This window comes from Cervus elaphus, chromosome 10 (assembly GCF_910594005.1).
Source record: "Cervus elaphus chromosome 10, mCerEla1.1, whole genome shotgun sequence".
NCBI lineage: Eukaryota > Metazoa > Chordata > Mammalia > Artiodactyla > Cervidae > Cervus > Cervus elaphus.
The window spans coordinates 34,050,391-34,063,934 of NC_057824.1; the positions used below are offsets into that span (position 1 = coordinate 34,050,391).

A 13,544-nucleotide genomic window follows, 5' to 3' on the forward strand; every position below is an offset into this window, starting at 1 on the left:
GAGCGCCGCCGCCCCGCCCCGGCCCGCCGCCTCCGGCCCCAGCCCCGGCTCCGCCAGTGTGGGGATCCGCCTCCCGCAAGCCGCGCTGCCGCAGCAGCTGCCCCAGCTCCGCTGAAGGTCGCCCTCGGAACGCTCCCCTAGCGCCCCGGGACCATCCCAGCGGCTCCGCGCACCCCTCGCGCCCCGGGATCGTTGCCGCGGCCGCCGCCGCCGCCGCCTCCCCGGAGCGCCGGCCCGCGCGCCCGGCTCGCCGCTCCCCGGCACCTTCGGGGGGCCCGCCCGCCCTGCACCCTGGAGCACCGGGCCACGAGCCTCTGCCAGCTCCTCTGGATCCTCGCGGCCGTGGGCAGCGGCTGCCGCGCCGGTCCGCCCGAGGCAGGTAGGTGGGGCCGCGGTTGGCCAAGGGGGCCGGGATCCGGCGCTGCAAGCCTGCGCGCCCCGGTGCCGCCAGCGCCCGGACCGCTCAGGGTCCGGTGCTTCAAAGCCGGGGCTCGAGGCGGAAGGAGAATGTGAGGGTTCAGCTCTTCGGCTTTCACTGTTTGCTTCTGTAAAATGGGAGCGTCGTGCTGATTAACGGCAGTGCCTGGTGGGAAAATACTTGGCACTCGATGGTGTGAGAGAGACGGCTTGGGGGCCTCCGTCTGGGGCGCCTCGGGGCCCGCAGAGGTGGGGGAAGGCTGCCTTCCTTTCCCCGCGGGGCCCGAAGCCGCATCGCCTACCTGGGCCCTCGAACAAGAGGCCCCAGTTCCAGGAACCTCAAGGACAGTGTCGACGCACCCTTGCTGCTGCAGTGTTGACTGCAAGAGTTCTGGTGTTGGCAGGCCCCGTGGACAAGTGCGCCAAGGGGCCGGGCATCAGTATGCGGAGCGGCGGGGCGGCGCCCTCCCCGGGGGAGTCCCGACCTAGCTCCGCTGCGCGGGCGTTGGGGGTTGCGGGGAACCCGCCCAGCTGCGCCCCGAGTGAGCCGGATGGGCAGCTGGGAGGAGGGTGGCTAGTCTGCCGGAGGGGAAGTTCTGTGGGAGTGTAACTTCTGGGTCCTCGGCCCTGGAAGCTGCTGCCTGGGGGCCGCTCAACCAGGAAATTGCCTACCCCTCTGATTTTACGGAGGAGGAAACTGAGGCCCAGAGTAATCTAACAGCAGGTACTAATGAGTAAGGTGGGCTAAGGGAAGGAATACAGAGTAAGCAGGTGGGAGCTGATAATACCCTGTGTGTGGCGTGGGGGTGGGGGCTTGTGGGGGGTCATTGGGGAAGGCTTCCTGGAGGTGGTGATGGAAAGGATGCCTGTGGGAGGAGGTGGGATTTAGAGTTTCCTAGGTGTCCTCCTTTTCCCTGGCCTCCACAGCACCTTTCATTTTTTACTCCAGGCATTTATTCAACAAATACAATAAAGCTGCTTGATAGTGGGATTTCAGGTGTAACATGATGGTTGGGATTGCCATCCCCCCCTCCTCTCCTGTTCTTCTTCATCAAGAAGGGATGTGGGCTGCTGTCCCAAATTATCTTTTGCAGGGGATGAGGAGAGAGGAAGTCAGGGTCTGAGGATCCCTTGAAATGGTCTGTTTACATATGATCACTTGTGTACATTCTGTGATTTGCAGCAGGGGTATATGTGTGTGTGTGTGTGCGCGCACTTTGGGTGACAGGATGGTACTTTCTGGCTGACTAAGGATGTATCACTGATATGATTTTAAACATTTTTAATGTATTATGTGGCAGAGATGGCTGTTGGTCACCGTGTTCTCTTCTTCCTGGGATAGCATCCTGGTTGTGTTTCTTGGGCTCCCTTACAATTTCTTGGGCCACATGACTAAGTTTTGGCTTGTTGGAATGTGAGCAGAAATAGTGTGTGTCTCCCCCAAGGCTGGACACTAAAAACCTCCCCCATTCCCCCATTTACCAGCAGAGTTGAGAGGACTGTGAGGGCCTGGAGGAGGGCAGAGCCACAGGCTGGAAGGAGGCTGGGCCCCTGATTGACAGGAGCTCTCCTTTCCACCTCTCTGGTGGTCTGTGACTATCTGCTGAAGAAAGTGGGGCTCCAGGAAGCCCTATGAAAGGTCTGTGGGTATGAGAGGGGCTTCTTGGCTCCGGCTTTCCCCTTGGGGTGATCTGGTGTTCCACAAGGGAGGGTGTCTTTAGGCCCTTTTTCTCACACTGATCAGATTCCCCAAAGAAGTCTGGTCCAGTCTTTGGCAGGGTTGACATCCAGGTGTCAGGACACTGAGAGCAGTGTGGAAGAAAGCTGAGGGTCACCAGCAGAAGCTTGGATTTGTTCAGGCTCATTCTCTAAGATTTACTCTTTCTAGTCTGATTCTTAAAGCTGATACAGGACAAGTTGATGACCAGGACTGCATTCAGTGTAATAGTGGCTTGCTGGACTGATTTAAGAATAAACGTTTTTGTGCTGGGGAGATCAGTTCTGCTGATCAAGAAGCTGCAGACGTAATCCCAGTGAACTGAGAATGTTCTAGAGGAAAGTGGCTATGGTGCCCACCGCAGGATAAAAGTGGCTTGGCCCTTCAAGTGTTGCTGAATTAAACTCCTGCCACCAAGGCTGATGGGCACAAGAAGCAGGCTTCAAACAAAGGAAGAAGTGAGTCACCAACAGGCTTGATGATAAAGTAGAAGACAGTCTCTTGTTCCCCAAAGACCCAGGGCTGTGGAACACCCAGAGAAGCATTTCAGATGGCTAGAAAATCAGAGGGCAGACAGCGTCCAGTTCTCCAGCAGGGACACTTTCTAGACCTTGCAAGGATTCCACAGGGAGTGGCCAAAAGGCAGGCGGCTCAACTGAGAACATGTCTCTGTGCCAGTGGATCTTGAATTTCAGTGCATATCCACACCACCTGGAGGAATTGTTTAAACACGGCTTGCCAGGCCCACCCCCAGAGTTTACTTGAGCAGGACTGGCATGGGGCCCCAGAATTTGCACATGTGACAAGTTTTCAGGTGAGGCTGCTGCTGCTGCTAGTGGTCCCTGGAATCACAGTTTGAAAGTGGTTTAGCAAGTCAGGGCTGAGTGAAACCCTGGATAGATCTGCCCTGGCTGCAAACCCACCTCCCCTGCCTTCTAGCCGTGTGATTTGGGCAAGTCACTTCACCTCCCTGTTCCTCAGCTTCCGCCTCTGTAGGATGAAGCTAATGGTGCCAAACTCCTGGGGCTCCAGCGAGGCTTCCTGGAGGAGGTGACATATATCTAACCTGAGACCTGAGGGATGTGCAGAATTGGCTAGGGGATGGGTAGGGAGAGCAGGCTAGGGTGTGTGCCGAACAGATGGCACCGTGTGGGTGAGCCCAGGGAGCGGGGAGCCCTTGTTCTTCAGGGGGCTGAGGGGAGCGATGGAGCAGGAGCTTTGTGAGTGGTGCTGGAAAGCTGGGACTCTGTTCTGGGCTACATGTCTCAGGACAGGATTGCAGTGGACGGGAGGCTGGCCAGGGCGCCACAAATGGGCCTCAGGGATGGGATGGGCCTGATAGCAGCGCAAGTTACTTCTGTCTGCATTCCACCAGCTCAAATGTAGCCTCCTGGCCCCACCTAGATGCAAAAGGATTTGGGCAGGGGAGCACAGAACATATGGACAGCTGGCTCCTATGCCACAGACCAGCTCTCTCACCTCTTCTCCACCTTGCTCACACTGCCCCACTTTGGTAGATGAGTGAATTATGCAGATGAGGAAGCTGAGTTTCAGAGAGGTTAGGTAATTTGCCCAGCGGCACTCAGCTAGTAGTGGCAGAGCCCGGACTTGAACCCAGATCAGTTCATCTTCAAAGCTTGTTGGGCCCAATCCTGGTCTTGGCTACTTTTTGAGGGCCTCCCGATGATCCAGGCTTTCCCACTCAGGTTTTCCCACACACTCAACTGTGTCTCCTGGCTAAGTCACCCCTAGATGCCTTGTAATTGTAACCTGATAGTCCCTCTAGTCCTCCAGGCCTACAAGGCCCATTATATCTGCAGACATGGCCCACTTTTCTCCAGTCACTCATTCGTTCATGCACGCTGCATTTCTAGGGAACCTCGTGTGTGCCAGGCATTGTACTCTGGGCTAGGAGCTAGAAGGACTAAGACACGGCCCCTTTTGTTCCAGACACTCACATGGTCTGGGCACCGAGAGGCTATGTAAACACAGAGTTGCCCTGAGAAGTGAGACACGCTGTCTCTCTGGTCTGACCCACCAAGAGTACAGAGTGTCCTGGGAACATGCTGCTGCTGCTGAGTCGCTTCAGTCGTGTCCGACCCTGTGCGACCCTATGGACAGCAGCCGATCAGGCTCCTCCGTACACAGGCTTCTCTAGACAAGAATACTGGAGTGGGTTGCCATTTCCTTCTCCACCTAGGAACATGAGAAGGGTGCAAATAATTAAAAATTAAAATTCAGGCCCTCTGTGCATTTTGTTCATTGAAGCTGTACTTAATATTGTGCTTTGTATTCTAAAATGTATATTTTTGGTTCTGAAAACAATACCTTTGAATCATAACGGCTTCGTATGAACAAAGCACAGTGAACTGCAGTGATGTTTTTATGAGCCTTCGCAGAGTGAATGTTGACTTGTCTTCCTGGGTTCAGCTGTGGGTCGCGGCTCTTATCAGTGAGTAAGCTGATTTCTCTGTCTCTTTCTGGTATGCATGGAGATGTGTTTTTAAAAGAGAAGAGGAGGGAAGGTGTATGGGGGAAGTCTCCTTGGAATCCCACCAAAGTCCTTCTAGAGCGGGGTTTCTGAGCCTCAGGACTATTGACAGTTTGGCTGGACAGTTCTTTGTTGTGGGGCTGTCTTGTGAGAGCCAGAGGTGTCTCTAGTCATTGCCAAGTGCCCCCTGTGACGGCAAAATTGCCCTACTGTCTAGACTATACTTGTTTCCTACTGCTACTGTAACAAATTGCCACAGATTTAGTGGCTTAAAACAACAGATTTCTTTCCTTACGGTTCTGGAGGTGAGAAGTTCAAAAGCCAAGATAACCAAATTCAAAAGCAGGGCTATGTTCTGTCTGGCGGCTGTAGGGAAAATCTGTTTCTTTGCCTTTTCCAGCTTCTACAGGCCTCCTGCATACCCCTTCCTCTGTCTTCCAGGCCAGCTACATAGCATCTTCAAATCTTTCTCTATGACCCTTGTTTCATTGTCACGTCTTTTCCTCTGACTCTGACTATCCTGCCTCCTTTTTATAAAGACTCACTGGATAATCCCAGATAATCTTTCACCTCAAGACCCTTAACTTAGTCATATCTGCAAAGTTGATTTTGCTACATAAGGGAGCATATTTGCAGGCTTTGGAAATTAGGGTGTGAACATCTTTGTTGGGGGGAGGGCATTAGTCTGCCCACAACATAGACTTTTGGGTTTCTGGGTATAATGGAAATGCTTCTGGAGGGCTTGGGAGGAGGGGAGTGATTTAGGGGTTAGGGTGTGGTCAAGGCATAATAGCTGCTGGTACTTTTGAGGGCTAGTTCTCTGTTAGGCACCACAAGCCTGATCTCACTAACAACTCCTAGGGTTAGAAGCCCCCTGTTTTCCAGACAGGAAGCCACCCAGAGAAGTCTTTCTGGAGAGGGTAAAAATTTGAGCTGGATTTTGAAGGGAACAGAAGGATTTGGCAGCAGTTGGGAGAGGCATTCCAGAAAGAGGGTCCTTCAGGTGCAGGGGCAGGGACATGAGGCCTTGGTCATGAATAGTGAGTGCTTCTTGGGTGGGGACATCTGTAAATCAGTTTATTTTACTCTGGCATTCTGACACAAGCTGTATTATTTCTTGAGATAGTTTTAATAAATGTTTATTTATGAGCACCTACCGTATGCCGGGGGTACGTAGACACTGACCTGAATTTTTAGGTGGAGGCTTGACTTAGTAACTCCTGATACAACACATTTGTTACCATCCCCACCCCCAGCAAATAAATGAAACGCAGCCTGGAAAGGCATTTGATGAGCACTTCAGGCTCCTAGCTGGGGAGCCAGGATTCAAGCTGGGTCCTGTGACTGCAGAATGCAGGGTCTTGGGCACAACAGTGAGCTTTTTTTTTTTCCAACTATTTTAAAAGTGAAGTATAGTTGACTTACAGTATTATATTAATTTCAAGTGTACACATAGTAATTCAATGTTTTTTATAGATTATACTCTATTGAAAGTTATTACAAGATAATGGCTCTAATTCCCTGTGCTGTAAATACATCCTTGTTGTTTATCTAGTTTGTACATAGTAGTCTGTATCTTTTAACGTGCCTCTCCATTTTACCCTCTTCTCACTATGTTTTCTGTATCTGTGTCTGTTTCTGTTTTGCTATAAACATTCATTTGTTATATTTTTAGATTCCACAAATAAGTGCGAACATACAGTATTCTCTGGCTTGTTCACTAAGCATGATAATATCTAGGTCCATCCACGTTACTGCAAATGACAGAATTTCATTACTTTTTTGTGGCTGGGTAATATTCCATTGTGTATATGTATGTATATATGTGTATGTTTCTATATATTTATATAGGCTTCCCTATATACCACTGATAGCTCAGTGGTAAAGAATCCACCTGCAATGCAGGAGACCTGGGTTTGATCCCTGGGTGGAAAAGATTGCCTGGAGAAGGAAATGGCAACCCATTCCATTATGCTTGCCGGGAAAATCTCCTGGACAGAGGAGCCTGGCAGGCCACAGTCTATGGGATCACAAGAATCGGAAGCGACTTAGAAACTAAACCAGCACCACTATATATATATATAATATATAAACCAGCACCACACACACACACATATACGTCTTATTTATCAGTTCACCTGTTGATGGACACGGGTTACTTCCATATCTTGGCTGTTGTAAACATTGTAAACAGTGCTGCTGTGAACATTGGGTCCTTGTATCTTTTTTAATTAAGTATTTGGGTTTATTTTTTTTGGATATAGACCCAGGAGTGGCATTGCTGGACCATATTACAGTTCCATTTTTAGCGTTTTGAGGAAGTTTATACTGTGTTCCATGGTGGCTACACCAATTTACGTTCCCACACAAACATGTACCTTTTCTCCACATCCTCGCCAGTGTTTGTTATTTATAGGCTTTTTGATGGTAGGTGTGACAGGTGTGAGGTGGCATCTCATTGTGGGTTTTTTAAAAATATTTATCTATTTATTTGGCTGTGTTGGGTCTTAGCTGTGGCTGGTGAGCTATGTTGCCCCATGGCACGCGGGATCTTAGTTTGATCTGACCAGGGATCAAACCCACATTCCCTGCATTGGAGGTGGATTCTTATCTACTGGACCACCAGGAAAGTCCCTCACTGTCATTTTTATTTGTACTTCTTCAATGATTGGGCTTCTCAGGTAGTTCAGTGGGTAAAGAATCTGCCTGCAGTGCAGGAGACCAGGAAGACGTGAGTTCAATCCCTGGGTTGAGAAGATCCCCTGGAGGAGGGTATGACAACCCACTGCAGTATTCTTGCCTGGAGAACCCCACTGACAGAGGAGCCTGGTGGGCTACAGTCCGTAGGGTTGCAAAGGGTTGGATGTGACTGAGTGACTAAGCACACATATACTCCAACAATTAGTGATGTTGAGCATCCTATGAGCCTCTTCACCAGCTTTATGAGGTATAATTAACAAACAACAATTGTACATATAAATAACAATTATACGTATTTAAGGTATACAATGTGATGAATTGCTATACATATATTTGTGAAATGGTTACCGCAACCAACCTAATTAACCCATCCGTAATCTCATATAGCTACCATTTTTTTTGTTTTGTTTTGTTTTGTGTGTGTGAGAACAGTTAAGATTTACTCTCTTGAGCAAATTTCAAGTACACAATTCAGTATTATTAACCATAGTCACCAGGCTATACACTAGATCTCCAGGCCTTAATTCCTCTTATAACTGAAACTTTGTACACTTTGACATTATCTCTCCATTTTTCCCCACCCCACCGCCAGCCCCTGGCAACCACCATTCTACCACTCTCTGCTTCTCCGAGTTCGGCTTTTACAGGCTCCACGTGTAAGTGAGATCATATAGTATTTTTGTGTGTCTGACTTATTTGACTTAACATAATGTCCCCCTGGTTATCCATGTTATTGCAAATGACAGGATTTCCTTCTTTTTTAAGACTGAGTAATATCCCATTGTGTACAAAATACATTAACTTAGGCAAACTCCAGGAGCTAGTAAGGGACAGGGAGGCCTGACATGCTGCAGTCCATGGGGTTGCAAAGAGCCAGATACGACTTAGCGACTGAACAACAACAACAAATAGATATACCACATTTCTTTTACCCTGTCAGGTGTCAGACACTTAGGTGGTTTCCATACCTTGGCTGTTGTGACTAACGCTGCAGTGAACACGGGAACGCACCAAGATAAGTTTCTGTTTCTTGTCTGAAGGAAACTGAGAACTCAAACTAGAGCCCAGGACATCCTTGGAACAAGCCAGGAGCAGTCCAGGGCAGCCTGGGTCTGCTCCATTTCCCTCCCTGGGGTGGCCCTGTCGGAGGTGGGCAGTCATTTCTCTGCCCGGTGTCACCTGTCATGGCCAGAAGGGAGAGTCCACACTGAGAGCTTGGCATGGTGCCTTGGACACGGTAAGTTGTCCACATGTGTTACTTGTCTGTCTTAGTTCAGTAAACATTGTGCATTTTTGTGGCCAATGGGAGCAAAGGCCTCTTCTGCTTTCTTATCACTCATTTGCAGCATAAAAACCACATCTGTCTCGGGTAAGATGAACTCATGAGAAACCCATCGCTCCTTCTGGTTGGTGGGATAAGACAGAGAGTTCCTAGATAGAACTAGAGATTGTCATACGAAGTGAAGTAAGTCAGACAGAGCAAGACAAACATGATATGAAATCACTTATATGTAGAATCTAAACTAAAGATACAAATGAACTTATTTACAAAAGAGAAATAGGCTCACATAGAAAACGCACTTACCAAAGAGGAAAGGGAAGGAAGGGATAAATTAGGGATTTAGGATTAACAGATACACACTACTATATATAAACTAGGTAAACAACAGGGATTTACTGTGTAGCACAGGAAACTACATTCAATATCTTGTGGTAGATAACCTATAATGGAAAGGAATCTGAAAAAAAATATGTATGTACAACTGAATCACTTTGCTATGTACCTGAAACTAACACAATATTGTAAATCAACTATACTCATAATAATTTTTAAAAAGAGAGTTCTTGGCATGGTATCTAAAGGAAGCAGCAGAAGACCTACCAGTCTGGGAGTGGAGGAATGGGGGAGGGAAGTAATGAGGGGAAGTGGAACTACAGTTTCATTTATCATATCAGAAAATCGATAGATAACGAAGAACAAACGGGACTTCCCTGGTGATCCAGTGGTTAAGAATCTGCCTGCTCAGGCAGGGCACACAGGTTCGATCCCTGGCCTGGGAGGATCTCACATGCCGCAGGGCAGCTAATCCTGTGCACGACAACCACTGAAGTCCATGTGCCGTGGAACCTGTGCTCCGCACCCAGAGAAGCCACCGCAGTGAGAAACCCACATGCTGCAACTGGAGAAAGCCCATGCACAGCAACGAGGACCCAGTGAAGCCAGAAATAAATAATTAAAATTAAGAAAAGAAATGGCAGAGAAAGCATATTACTTAGAGATGTGGTGTTATCTACCAAGAGTCACGTCTAGAAGATTGGAAGTGGCTGCCCCTGGAGGTGGGAAGCGGGGCTGCACATGTACCGCTGCACAGGTTGTTCACTGGAGTTGTGTTCACTAACCTGCATGCACACACAGTGGCCCTCATAGGAAAGGGGTGTTGTTTTTAACCCTGTGTTTTAAGGTGTGTGTGTGCTCGCTTGTGTCCAATTCTTTGCAACCCCGTGGACTGTAGCCCTCCAGGCTCCCCTTTCCATGAAATTTTCCAAGCAAGAACACTGGAGTGGGTTGCCATTTCCTTCTCCAGTGCTTTGATAAAAGGTTTTTAAAATTATGTGTAAACAACATACAGTGACCTAAGTCCTGGGTGGGTTTTGGACTTTTCATATTGCGGGTGACACAAAACCTATGTGTACTCAGCCAGGTTGGCCCCCACATCCCCCAAAGGGCAAGCGTTTATTGTGTCATATAATTCAGAAGTCCAGGCAGGCAGTTTGGCTTCAAGCATGTTTGGATTCAGGATCTCAAATGGTATCATCACTGTTCATTTTTCTCTTCATCTCTTGTTCTGCTCTTCACCAAATGTCAGCTTCACCAAATGTCAACCAGATGTTCTCTGATGACCTCAGCCCTTGTCTCAGAATTACATGCTGCAGGAAATGATTGATCTCTTCTAGTTGCTCAAGCAAAAGCCCCAGGCTTACCTGGGACTGGGCCATAGTGGTTTGACCTGAGTCACATGCCCATCCCTGAGTCGGTCACTTTGAACAGTACCTGAACACCGTGATGGGCTTAGCAGGGTCATGTGATACACCCCATTACCCGGGGCTGAATCCCCGACCCTAACCACATGACCTGAGAGCTGGGGACAAGCAGATCCCCAAGCAGAAATAGGTGTATGACATGAGGTGACCCACAAATCACCCGGTCCACTATGGTTCAGTTAAGGACCGGTGAGTTATGCTGTGCTGGGCATATACTAGTGGGTATCCTGGCAGCTCAGCATGGCCCATGTGGGCTCTGGGGTGCTGGCTCCCAGGAGTGGTAGGTGGGAGATTCTAACTCATTTCTACAGCAGGAAGTCAACTCCAGGGGGTGAGGGGAGCCCCAGGGAGGGCTGGCGTCACTGTGGCTTGGCCCGCAGGACTTGACCTAGGCATTGAAGTCATCATTTCCTCCCCTGTGGCTGCCAGAGAAGCCCTTTATGGCAGGACACAGTGAACAGTGGTTCGGCGGTCAGAGCCTAAGATAGCCTGCTCCCTGAGGACCCCTAAAGATGCTTGGCTTGGCTGCTAACCAGGCATCCAGGTCACCAGTCTGGCTGGGACCCAGGACTCAGCCCCGTTTAGTGATGGTAATAAAAATGATGATGATAATTATAGTCTTAATGCTTGCTCTGTGCTAGCACTATCAAGTCAGAGGGGTGAGTGCAACTCTGCATCCCAGGTTATAGTGAGAAACCTGAGGCCAAGAGGTAAGGTCACACAGCTAGGAAGTGGCAGAGTTGAGCCTTGAACTCAGGCCTGACTCAGAATTCTGCTCAGCTGCCTCTCCATAGAAGTATTTTCCCAGGATGTGTCACGGACTAGGAAGGAAAGATGTGGATGTCTGAGTGAGGGCAGAGGAAAGCTTCTTGAGAATCCTGACGTCTTGGGAACGGAGGTTCTGCTCTGGTCTCAGTCTCTCTGCTCACACAGAAGCCCTTTGTGGGCCAAACAAAGCCTAGGTTTGATGGAGATTCCTAGGAGGGTAGGTGTTGAGACAGACATCGTGGGGCTGAGTTATGGGCCGGTGAGGGCTCCTTGCTTGTTTACGGGAATCCGACATCCTGTAGGGGCTCAGTCTTTATGGGCAGATGTGGAAGCAGCTACCACGTTAGGACTCCAGACTCAGACCACACTTTTCCCAGGCTGACCTCCCCAGGCATCAGTTTGCCATAAGAGACATGATATGACTTTTTATGACAGGGAAGAGATGAGGCTCCTGGACCAGATAGAATTAGCAACTTGTAGGAAAAAAAGAAAACTATAACATGTTACATACGTTTAGATAGCAAACTCTGAGAATTGTGAGGCCAGGATAATGATGCTGCCCCATGATGTAAGATTATGCTGTTCCAGGCTCTCTCTGTTTCATGACTCTGCCATCCTCAACACATGGCTTCCTTCTCATGGATAAATTTAGCTGCTTGAGCTCCAGCCATCATAACTGCATTCCAGCCAGCCAAAAGGAGAGAGAGCAGAAAGGTACACTTCCTCTCTTAAAATTTTTATTTATTTATTTATTTTTAACTTTGTATTTTGTGTTGGGGTATAGCTGAGTAACAATGTTGTGATAGTTTCTCTTAATTAAAAAAAAAATTTTTATTTATTTATCTGGCTGCACTGGGTCTTGGTTGTGGCATATGGGATCTGGTTCCCTGACCTAGGCCCTCTGCATTGGGAATGCAGAGTCTTAACCCCCCTGGACCACCAGGCAAGTCTTACTGTGTAGCACAGGGAACTATATTCAATATCCTGTGACAAGAATATGAAAAAGAATTTTTATGTATAACTGAATCACTTTGTTGTACAGCAGAAATTAACACAACATTGTAAATCAACTGTCCTTGAATAAAATAAAATTGAAAAACCCTTCCCTAAAGTTCCATACAGCCCTTCTGCTTATACACCCTTGGCCAGAACATTGGTGACACCCCTAATTGCAAAGGAATCTGGGAAATGTAGACTTTGCTTTGAGTGGCCACATGCTTGGCTGAAAAGCCATGGTTCTGTTATTAAGGAGAGAAGAGCTGTTGGCGGGGGGGGGGGGGGGGGGGGGGGGGCAGTTAGCAGGCGTTGCCATAGCTGCCTAAGAGCAAATTTAGGATCACCGAACAGCCTTAAAACAGATCCCCCTCGCTCAGTTCTGGAATCCATTATCAAGTGCCGGCCGAGTACAAGGCACTGTGCCAGCCAGGGTCACAGCTGCTCGTCTGCAGCTCATTTTGTTTCCCAGGACTGACGAAAAGGTCAGATCGGCGGTGGGATGTGGCGGAGGTTCTCGCCTGAATTGCCCTGTGAACTACTGTGGAACCTCAGTCCGGCCACTTTCCCACTCAGCTGCCCTCACGGATGGGGGAGTTAGTGAGATGAACTAACGTAGTCCAGGTCGCCAGCAGCACAACTGGAATTTGCACTGTTGGCAGCCTGGCTTCTGAGCCTGGGCTCTTAACTGCTGGGCTTTACTGCCCGGCAGTCTGAAGCCGAAGCTGTGGTTCCGGCCCCTCCCCTGGCATGGGTGCGGCCCCAGAGGCCAGTGACCTGGCTGGGTGCAGCCCCAGGCAACCATCTGTCTTGGTCAGCAGGGAGCGTGGCCAAGGGCTGACCAGGACAGAGTAGGCCTTGGGGCTGGGAGCGGCCGAGGGTGGAGAGAAGTGGGCACAAGCCTGGGGATGATCTTGGTGACAAGCAGGATCAGGTGGCTCTGGCATCGGATCCAGGCAGTGACTGTCTTGCCCAGAGGATCAAAGACAAACTTGGCAGTTGACATCCAGAGCAGCGATTTTCAAACTGAGTTGAGAAATCAGTGTGGGTGGTGCATTAAGGATAAAGAGTAAAAAACAAAGAAAAAAGCAAAACAAGAAGAATAGAAAATAGCAGAGTGCATTGTATAGAGTGAGGCTAAGTTCAATTTCCTGACATTTTAACTTACATTTTGTAGGTATGCACTGGGTTAGAATATAAATATGTTTTTTTCTGTGATGACTGTTGAGAAAGTGCTGAAGGGGACTTCCCTCCGATCCAGTGGTTAAAAATCTGTGCTTCCATGGCAGGGGGCACAGGTCTGATCCCTCTTCAGGAAACAGATCACACATGCAGTGTGGTGCAGCCAAAAAAATAAATGAATACAAATAAATTTAAGTAAGCATCTTTAAAAAAAAAAAAGAAAGGAAAAGTGCT

The 13,544-nt window shown here is 48.8% G+C and overlaps 1 protein-coding gene across 3 annotated transcripts in view; it reads left to right on the forward strand.

The window, feature by feature from the left end:
- The window catches only part of EEF2K (eukaryotic elongation factor 2 kinase), a 63,814-nt gene continuing 50,270 nt past the window's right edge, over positions 1–13,544 (forward strand). Inside the window, exon 1 of one of the 3 annotated variants that reach the window (XM_043914496.1) lies at positions 1–379. The gene's annotated coding sequence lies outside the window, so the exon portion shown is untranslated. Of the gene's footprint in view, positions 380–11,718; positions 11,850–13,544 lie in introns of those variants that run through there. The other 2 variants (XM_043914494.1, XM_043914495.1) reach the window with 2 other exon arrangements.